Source organism: Camellia sinensis, chromosome 4 (genome assembly GCF_055761805.1).
Source record: "Camellia sinensis isolate YWXY chromosome 4, ASM5576180v1, whole genome shotgun sequence".
NCBI classification, from domain to species: Eukaryota; Viridiplantae; Streptophyta; class Magnoliopsida; order Ericales; family Theaceae; genus Camellia; species Camellia sinensis.
This window is the reverse complement of record NC_138964.1, coordinates 33764288-33774840: the sequence shown is the minus strand read 5'-3', so window position 1 is coordinate 33774840 and position 10553 is coordinate 33764288. Positions and strand designations below refer to the sequence as shown.

The window sequence follows — 10553 nt, the reverse complement described above, 5'->3', positions numbered from 1 at the left end:
TGAAAACCTATTTAAGACTAGATTGGGCTAGTGCATAAATTATATTTTTAGCTCAAAATCTAAATAAAAAATTGATGGCTTAATTTAAAAAATATTTTATAATTATAAATTCAAAGTTTCATTTAATGTTTTTCTTTATAGGATTAGGTCATTTCATAAATTATAATGTATAGATAAAATTTCATTCCTATTTTCTATTTAAATATTTTTAAATTATATATAATTAAATTTCGTTTGTACTTTTCAATTAAATCTCAAATTAGATAAAATTTAGATATGGCAAAAATTTTATTTTTCACTTTCCATGCACAAAAAAGAAAAATAGGCCAAAAATTTTATACGATGTATTATTTTGGGATAAGCTTCCCTTCATACATTATCTCTCCGAAAAATGCTTGGGAGCACTAATTAGTGCTCCCACTAATTAGGTGGCAGTGGGTCTCGCCATTAATGATGTGATGTTTTGGTCTTAGAGTTGTAATTTTTTTTTTTTTTTTTACTTTTTTAATGCATTAGTGCTATTAGTGGTGGTGTTTTTAGTGGGATGAATCATTGTTGTTATCTCTCCATACCTCTCCATTTTCTTTTTGTGAGCCCCAACCTAAATATACGTAGATGACTGGAACTATCTAACTCATAGGCCTCATAAAGGTTATCCATGTAAAAAATAAATTTAATCAAACAATTATAAATACATGAACAAATCATAATTTATTTTACACAATTGATGGTATAAGTTTATAATCATATTTGCCGTTCATTTTACAAAACAAAAAGTGATTTGTTCCTGGGTTTATAGTTGTCCTATAAAACTGATTTTTTTTTATTTTTTTTTTCATAGATAATCTTTACTACAAGACTTATAAGGTAAATGGTTTAGATTATTGATATAGTTAGAGTTGGACCATAAAGACAACTAAATAAAGAGTTTGAGAGAGAAAGAATTGGTTCATCACAATTGGTATATCATAACAATAAAATAAAAAGAAATTAATAGGGAAATCGGAAAGAGAGTTTCAGTTAAAAAGAAAGGGAGGAATAAGGGACAACAGTTTCAATTTCAATTAAAAAAAACAAATAAATAAAAATAAATAAACAACTCTAGAACTCAAATACAGAGTTTAAGAGAGGAGGAATTGGTTCATCCATAATAAAGAAATAAAAAGAGAAATTGAGAGAGAGAGAGAGAATTGGGTGAAAAGAAATCGTAATCAATCCTTGGTTGGAAGATAAAAAAATAAAAAGGAGTTTTAGTTTGCAGGAAAAAAGAAAAATACTCTACAATAATCTACCAATGTTCTATATACCAAAAACAAATAAATAAAGAGTAGAGAGGGAGAATTGACCCAACAGAAAACCTAACCCTAGAACCCAAATAAAGAAATAAAAGAGTTTGAGAGAGAAAATTGGTTCATCCATAATAAAGAAATAAAAATAAATAAAATTGAAAGGGAGTTCAGAAGAAATTAAGAGAGAGAATTGGAAGTGAAAAAAAACCAAAAAAAAACTCTACATTAAAAACAAAAATGTACAGTACTCTGCCCACGTTCACATAAAAAGAAATGGTATAAAACAAACATAATTCACAATGATTGTCTGTTAAAATAATATTAAATAGAAAAAAGTGAAATCCTGAAAGAGAGAGAAAGAGGGAGGGCAAAAATAATTTTGTTTTTCAATTTTGTGAATTTAGTTTTTTAAAAATTGAGTTTTTTATTTTTTATTTTTTATTTTTTTAGTAAATATTTTTTATATTTTTTTAGATACATTTTACTTAGATGTATTTAAACAGTAAAATATTTGTAAAAAAATAATAAATACACAAAAATATGAAAATGTATTAAAATTTTCATTTTTTTTTGTATTTTTTGGTATTTAGTGTATTTTTTAAAGATTTTTTCATAAATGTTACACATTTTAAGTGTGTTTATGTTCGGTGTGTCTAAAAGTTAAAAAAAAAATGTTTAAAATATTAAAAAAAATCATTGAAAAATTAAAATACGAAAAATAAAAAAGTAAAATTTTCTGAAAATTGTTTTCTAAAAACTAGAACAAAACAAACTAAATCATATTTCATCTGACAATAAATTATTTTAATAATTTTTTGATTTTTTAACTAAAATATAAAATAAAAATACATTTTGGGCCGTGTTTGGTAAAGTTTTCCAATCACAATTCCACCCCTTCACGTGAACAAAGCATTTGGATGAGATTTTCAAAAATTAATTCTACCACACATTTCAAAATATATTTCTGTTTCATGTTTGGCAGAGCTCCTTCCAAAACAAACTTCCAAGCCAAAGCTCTCACATTTTCGTACAGTTTTGAATTTTTTATTCTACCCGATCGTTCCCCGGATATCCTCCCGGATGTCCAGTCGATTGACCGCTATAGTTTTTTTTTTTTTTTTTTTAGGGAAGGGTTATTCAATCTTTGATATAAAAGTTGATAGTTGAACAGATGATATAAATGATGAAGCACATGAAGGATGCATTTTTCACAGAATTCATGAAAATCAACAGATAAAAAAATTCGAATGAAATTGAATTGTGTATGGTAAACTGTATAGATACTGACAAAATGATATTCTAATTTTTGTTTGACTCCCACATAAATAATACTTGATAAATTTTTTGGCCATTTATTTGAAAATAACAATACAATAAATAGCATATAATTTATGACAGTAATTATTAAAAATATAAAAATATTTTAACTGAAAAATATTTAAAGAAAAAATTGAACTAAATATACAATCAAAAGTTATTTTAAATCAGTAATTGAATATTTATTTTGAAAAAAAAAATTATTTCCTTTGTAATATTTTCAATTAAAAAAATTGATTAATGTTATTTTTTGTTAATAATTAATTTGTTTAATTGAATTTTAAAATGAGTTTGTTTATTAATATTGATCAGAACTTTCAATAGAGTTTTGAGTAGTTGGTTATGAGTTATAATAATTTGAATAAAATTTTGAAAACTCTTTCCAAAACACTTAAACAAACAAATTTTCTTATTTCACATGTCATATCAAACATTAAAAACTCAATTCAACACTTTCCAATTCAAAACTCTGTTTAAAACTCATAACCAAACAAATTTTCTATACTCAAATCATAATTCCAAAACTCACAAACTCAAAATATAACTCTATTCTCAAATCATATTTAGAAAACTCTACCAAACGCTACCTAATATATTTAAAATGATTTTTGACATTTTATAAAAAAAAATACAAAAAATAAAAACAAAATAGAATCTTTTTAACTTTTTGTATAATTTATTCATATTTTTATCTTTTTAGTGTCTTTTTCATTTTTTAGTTAAAATTTGATATTTCCAGACGAGCCAGTGTAATGGATAGTTGTTTGGTTATTTTGAGACATTTACAATTGTACCCTTTTTTAACTAATAGAAAACAAAACATTAAATACGAAAATTATATAGTTGTCATGGATTATTTTGGCAACAATGCTACACACCCCCACTGGGGGTCGAACCCCAGTGATGTGGCGCAACGTCATTTGTCAGTTTTCTTTTTTCTTTTTCTTTTTTTTTTTCTTTTTTGCCAATCACCCACAGTTACGTGGGCTAGGGGTCACTGGGGGTCGCCCGCATTTTCCATTATTTTGGAAATAAAATAACAATCATTGGTGATTAGGCGTAGTAGATTCCTTTAGTTAGTATCCACAAATTATAGGGGTGTAAATTTGACACAATCCAACCGAACTTGGATTCAGGCCAGCTCATGTCGGGTCACGCGGGTTCTTGCTACAATTCGGGCTGAGCCACAAGCTAGAAACTTACACTACAAGAAAAGTGGGCTTAAAAGACGGAAGCATTTGCAACGGCACACTTGCCGTCTCAAAAAGTGACTTTTCGCGACAGCACACCTTACTGTCACGAAAAATGTGAGTTTTTGCGATAGCACAACTTGCTGTCGTGAAAAATGTGAGTTTTTGTGACAGCAGAAAAATACTATTGCGAAAAAGGACAGCATTTGCAATGGCAGAAAATGCTGTCGCGAAAAATGAGAGTATTTGTAATGGCAGAAATTGCTGTCGCAAAAAAAAAGAGAGTATTTGCGACGACAGAGATTATTGTCGTGAAAAAATAGAATTTTTGTGACGACACTAACTGCAGTCGCAAAAAAAAAAAAAAAAAAAAAAAAATTTATGGCTTTGAGACAGTTTCATATATATATAGTCACAAAATGATTTGAATAAATGCAACGGTATTTTTCTATCACAAAAAGAAATTAAAAAAAAAACGACAATATTTCTCTTTTCACTCATTTTTTCATCTTCCTATCTCTCTCTCTCTCCTCTTTATCTCTCTCGTTCATCTCTCTTTTCTCTTGATCTGTCTCGCTCATCTCTCTTCTCTCTCTTTTCTTCTCTCTCTTTGTCTATCTCGCTCATCTCTCTCTGTCTCTCTCTTTTTCTATGTCTCTCTCTCTCTTTCATCTATTTTCGCTCTCTTTCTCTCTCTCTCTCTATGTCTATCTCTCGCTCATCTTTTGTTTGTCTCTCTTTCTCTCACTCATCACTCTTCTCTCTCTCTTTCTTTCTCTGTCTGCCTGCCTGCCTGTCTGTCTGTCTCTCTCTCTCCTACTATGTTCGCCTTGCTCACTTTTTCCTTCCCTTCTTCTCTATTTACCGAGTTCCCTCTCGATTTATCGATCCACTACAAGAAAATGCACTTTTAACAACCACTTTGTCTTTCTCTCGTTCATCACTTTGTCTCTGTCTCTCTTTTCTCTATCTGTCTCTCACTCATCTCTTTCTCTCATTACCCATCTCCTCTACCACATTCACCACTACTGCAAATGTCATTCCACTACCACCACTACTACCACTGTTGCCACTATATCTCTACGACTACCATTATTACCACCATCGCCACCACTCTAATACCACCACCACTACCACCACTACTGTCACTGCTACTACCATTATCTCTCCTCCACCACCGCCACTCCATCTCCTCTGCCACTGTCACAACTTCACCACTAATCTCCTTTGCCATCACCACCGCCATTACCTCTTATCCACTACCTTCACCACTATTGCCGCTTCCTTTCATCTACCACAAGAAATTAGTTCCTGATTTTTAGTAACAAAAAAAATGGGCCGCAAAAAAATATTTTTCATTGACCAAAAAAAATTAATTTTATTTTAACTGAAAATATTTTTCTTTAAAATATTACCTCTACTTCTACCAAATAAAAAAATAATATTTTTTTTTCATTAAAATAAAAATGAGACAAATAAATTTTTAACCTTAGTAACTATAAAAAAAAAAAAATCAAAAAAAAAATTCATTAAATAAAAAAAAATCTATTTTACTCAAAAATAAATAAATTTCCTTTCGTTTTCCCGCAATTTCTATCCGAATTCCCCCCTTTCTTTCCCCCGTTTTGCTTCTCGCGATCTCAAATCCCCAATCCCCAATCCCTAACCCAACACTCCCTCTCACTCTCACTCACTCTCTTCTCTCTTTATCTCTTCCACCTCCTACGTCATTGCCTCTGGTGCCGCCACCGGCGACCACCACTGCTGCCGCCACACCTCCTCCCTCACTGCCTCCTCTCTCTTCTCCTTTTCTCTTCACTGATCTTCACCGGTCGTCTACTTCGTCTTCTCCACTCTTTTCATCGATTCTAAAACCCTAACCCTATCTTCAATCTTCTCCAATCACTCCACAAGCCATATGTTCAAATCCATACCCTACACTCCCCTCAACTGTTTCAGAACCTTTGTCTACAAAGGACTACCGTCGGACTCGTTGGAACGGCGATCTCGAATGGGCTGATTGCGATAAGAAATATCAGGCGGCAAGGCACATTAATGCGTCAAAAATGAAATCAGAAGATGGATAGTTCATCTTTGCCCTAATTTTTCTCTCCATTTCTGTTCAAATGTAAGTATGATATAGTCGTCTTCAATGTGGGTTTCTTGGGTTACTGGTACTAGTCTTGAGTGAAAAATTATAGATTCTGATATAGTCAGTTGTCAAATTTTGTGTATTGACATTGCTGTTTTCACTTTTGTATCATTTTGAGTCATGTGTTGAATAGAAAATATGTTGAAAGAGTTTTTAATACAAGGAACATGAAATATATAACCAAGTAATGTTCATTTACAAGATAGATTAGGGAATCCTAGTTTTTAACTCTAGATATCACTATTAAAGTTTTGCCTTCAACAGCATATTATGTCCAAGAATTAGAAAGGAAAGGAGAGTAAAATAATTTAGTGGAACCAAGAATCCTGTTTCCCATTAATTTTGTCAAACCGCCAACTGATTGTGATTTCCTTTTTGTCTAGCTTCAATACCATAGTATATGAGCTGGCCTTAAACTAATTTATAGATATAAAATGAAATATGATATGAATGTTGATTCATTCTCAAGATGATATAGGTTTTTATCTCATCCGTGCCACTAGAATTTGGTATTATTTGATAGGCTGACCATTTTGAAATCATATATCTGGCATGTTTTGTGGTTGCAACTTTAGTTTAATCCTTGACTATTAGTGACCCTTCTCTCAATCTAGGCTTTTGTGTAATATTAATTATAATGGTGTTTGGTGAATTTATGCCATTTGATTTACTTGTTCAATTATCTTGCAGATTCTATTATGATTTTTAAGAAGGTCAAAATTATGTTGATCATTCAATCTTTATGCTTCTTTTACTTGTGCCACTGCTCAAAATTTATCTTTGTAGTGAAAATTCAAATACGATAATTGTATTATATCAAATATTTTGATGCAAACACAAATCCTCACTAATTGCTTCACAAAGTGTATTTCAACTGATATTACTATAATTTACATAAAAGTTTAAAGGAATTTAAAAAGTTAATAGACTTATTAAGAAGTATTGTAATCTATGCAAAATTACCCCTCTTGACACCTTTTGTATGAGAGCTTCACTGATATCTTGCACTTTTTTTCCTAATGTAGATCTATCAAATTCTATGTTGTTGGTTAGTTTGTCATTGAATCAAGAGTCGTAAGTGATATCTTTGAATGTTCAACTAAATGGTGATAATGGTATGAGATCATCTATTGATGGATTAGTCAGTCCTTTGGGCCGGATACTGAGTTATCAAAAAAATTATGCAACTTTTACTAGGAGATAGATCTTTGTGGTAGTTTGAGAGTTCAACTTGGGTTTTACTTTGTAGAGCTGAAGTATTTGGTGTTTAAAAAGAGTTTCTGTCCCCATCTCCAAGTTGCCACGCCCCACGAAATCATACATTTTAAATTTACTCATACATCATGAACATGATTGTTTTAGGTGATAGAATTAAACAATTGATCATAAATTTGAGAAATTTAAAAAATTTTGCAGAGTTATCTGAAATAGTTTAATATAAAGGTGTTGTTGTGTTGTGTTGACTTGGCAGTTGAATTATATTTTACATTAAGTATGATGTTCTAATTTAGTGTTGAGTTTTATGTTAAGTCGTTATTTTGGACAATGGTTACTAAATTACTTTTGGAAACTGCAGTTACCATGATAATGCATTCGTATCTTCTTATGCATTGCATATTATAAATAAGTCGAACACTTCTGCCACATATGACTTGTTGGAGTTGTTCTTTCAGCAGCAGGTAAGAACTCTTTAAATTATAAAGATGCATCGATCTAAAGTTGTAATAACCGTGAGATTAATATTCTTCTTGCATGTCTTGGCTGTGATATTATTATAGAAAAGAGTTTAGTAAGCATCTAAACACAGTATTTTAAAATGATTAATCACCTGGGAATGGTCTTTACAGTAACATAGTATCACTTGACTTGTATGTAGGGAGAGAGATTTACGATCAACTAGTTCCTTAAGAAACTTACAATTCGAGGTGTTGATGTCCCAAAATCACCAAATAGCATTGGTTTAGCACGAAACTTGGCACACACAATCGCCTAGGCACGAGACACTTGTGGGAGAAGATTGAACTCGAATCGAGTTCCCGGTTTGGGAGTTAGAGTCGGATTTCACTCCAGACAAACTAGTTTCTTAAGAAACTTAGAATTCGAGGTGTTAACGCCCCAAAATCACCAAACGGCGTCGGATTAGCACGAAACTTTGCACACACGACCGCCTACGCACGAGAGACTTGTGGGAGAAGACGAGACTCGAATCGGGTTCCCGGTTTGGGAGTTAGGGTTAAATTTCACTCTAGACAAATTAGTTTCTTAAGAAACTTAGAATTCGAGGTGTTAACTGTCCAAAATCACCAAACGGCGTCGGAGTAGCACGAAACTTGGCACACACAACCGCCTAGGCACGAGAGACTTGTAGGAGAAGACGGGACTCGAATCGGGTTCCCAGTTTGGGAGTTAGAGTTGGATTTCACTTTAGACAAACTAGTTTCTTAAAAAACTTAAAATTCGAGATGTTGACACCCCAAAATCACCCAACGGTGTCGGATTAGCACGAAACTTGGCATACACGACTGTCTAGGCATGAGAGACTTATGAGAAATGATAGGACTCGAATCAGGTTTTCGGTTTGGGAGTTAGAGCCAGATTTCACTCTAGATAAACTAGTTTCTTAAGAAACTTAGAATTCGAGGTATTAACGCCCCAAAATCACCAAACGGCGTTGAAGTAGCATGAAACATGGCACACACAACCGCCTAGGCATGAGAGATTTGTGGGAGAAGACAAGACTCGAATTGGGTTTCCAGTTTGGGAGTTAGAGTCAGATTTCACTCTAGACAAACTACTTTCTTAAAAAACTTAGAATTCGAGGTGTTGACGCCCCAAAATCACCAAACGATGTCGGATTAGCACGAAACTTGGCACACACGACCGCCTAGGCACGACGCACTTGTGGGAGAAGACGGGACTCGAATCGGGTTCCCGATTTCGGAGTTAGAGTCGGATTTTACTTTAGACAAACTAATTTCTTAACAAACTTAGAATTCAAGGTGTTAACGCCCCAAAATCACCAAACGGCGTCGGATTAGCATGAAACTTTGCACACATGACCGCCTAGGCACGAAAGACTTGTGGGAGAAGATGAGACTCGAATCGGGTTCCCGGTTTGGGAGTTAGAGTTGGATTTCACTCTAGACAAACTAGTTCCTTAAGAAACTTAGAATTCGAGGTGTTAACGCCCCGAAATCACCAAACGGCGTCGGAGTAGCACGAAACTTGGCACACACAACCGCCTAAGCACGAGAGACTTGTGGGAGAAGACGAGACTCGAATTGGGTTCCCGGTTTGGGAGTTAGAGTTAGATTTCACTCTAAACAAACTAGTTTCTTAAAAAACTTAAAATTCGAAATGTTGATACTCCAAAATCACCAAACGGTGTCGGATTAGCATGAAACTTGGCACACACGACCACCTAGGCACGAGAGACTTAGGGCAACAGACGAGACTCAAATTGGGTTTCCGATTTGCGAGTTAGAGCTGGATTTCTCTATAGACACATTAGTTTCTTAAGAAACTTGAAATTCGAGATGTTGACACCCCAAAATCACCAAACAACGTCGGGGTAGCACGAAACTTGGCACACACGACCGCCTAGGCACGAGAGACTTGTGGGAGAAGACGAGACTCGAATCGGGTTCTTGATTTGGGAGTTAGAGCCAGATTTCACGCTAGGCAAACTAGTTTCTTAACAAACTTAGAATTTGAGGTGTTGACGCCCCAAAATCACCAAACGGCATCGGATTAGCACAAAACTTGGCATACGCGACCACTTAGGCAAGAGAGACTTGTGAGAGAAGACGAGACTCGAATCGCGTTCTCGGTTTGGGAGTTAGAGTCAGATTTCGATTTGGACAAAATTATTTACTTAATTATCTTTATTATTGTATAGTAGTTAAATTTTTATATTTTTTTGTAATTAGCACATTAACACATTATTATATTGTCACTAATTATTTTTATTTTTTGTTTTCAGATATTTCCCGAGTAGGAGTTTGCTTCTTGTTGAATGCATACCTGTGAAAAATGCGACTAACTTTTGTTTTTGTTACTCACAGAGAATGATGAGAAAAATTTTTAATTTTGGTTTATGTTATTTTGAATTATGAACAACTTTATGTATTTAAACATTATATATGTATTATAGAACATTATGTAGTGGGGTAATTTTATTGATGTGTAATTATGGATGCAAGAATGTTTTTATTATGGAGAAATTGTTATTTCTATATAGGAAATTTTATATTATTATGCAATTATTGGTTTTTTTTTTCAATTGTTTTTCATTTAATACAGGTAATTTTAATATTTTTAATTATTATATATATATATATATTTTTTTTTTTTTTGCGACGGCACCATACCGTCGCAAAAAAAACACAATTCGCGACACCGTTACTTGTGGTCTCAAATAAGACTTTTAGCAGCGGTGAAACAGTGCTGTCACAAAAAGTTTCACTTTTTTATATATTAACAGTAAAAGTCGCAAAAAGCAACAATTGCCATCGCAAAAAAAAAAAAAGGCGACGGTATCAAAGTTTTTGCAACGTCTTCTGTTGTGACCCCTTTTTACCGTCGCTAAAAGTGATTTGCCGTCAC

At 33.0% G+C, this 10553-nt stretch overlaps 1 long non-coding RNA gene across 1 annotated transcript; it reads left to right on the top strand.

The window, feature by feature from the left end:
• Positions 1-5285: 5285 nt before the first annotated feature.
• Positions 5286-10183, top strand: LOC145823293 (uncharacterized). Its single transcript, XR_014365582.1, has 3 exons — positions 5286-5924; positions 7525-7627; positions 9931-10183. It is a non-coding gene; the product is annotated as an uncharacterized LOC145823293 (long non-coding RNA).
• Positions 10184-10553: the final 370 nt, after the last annotated feature.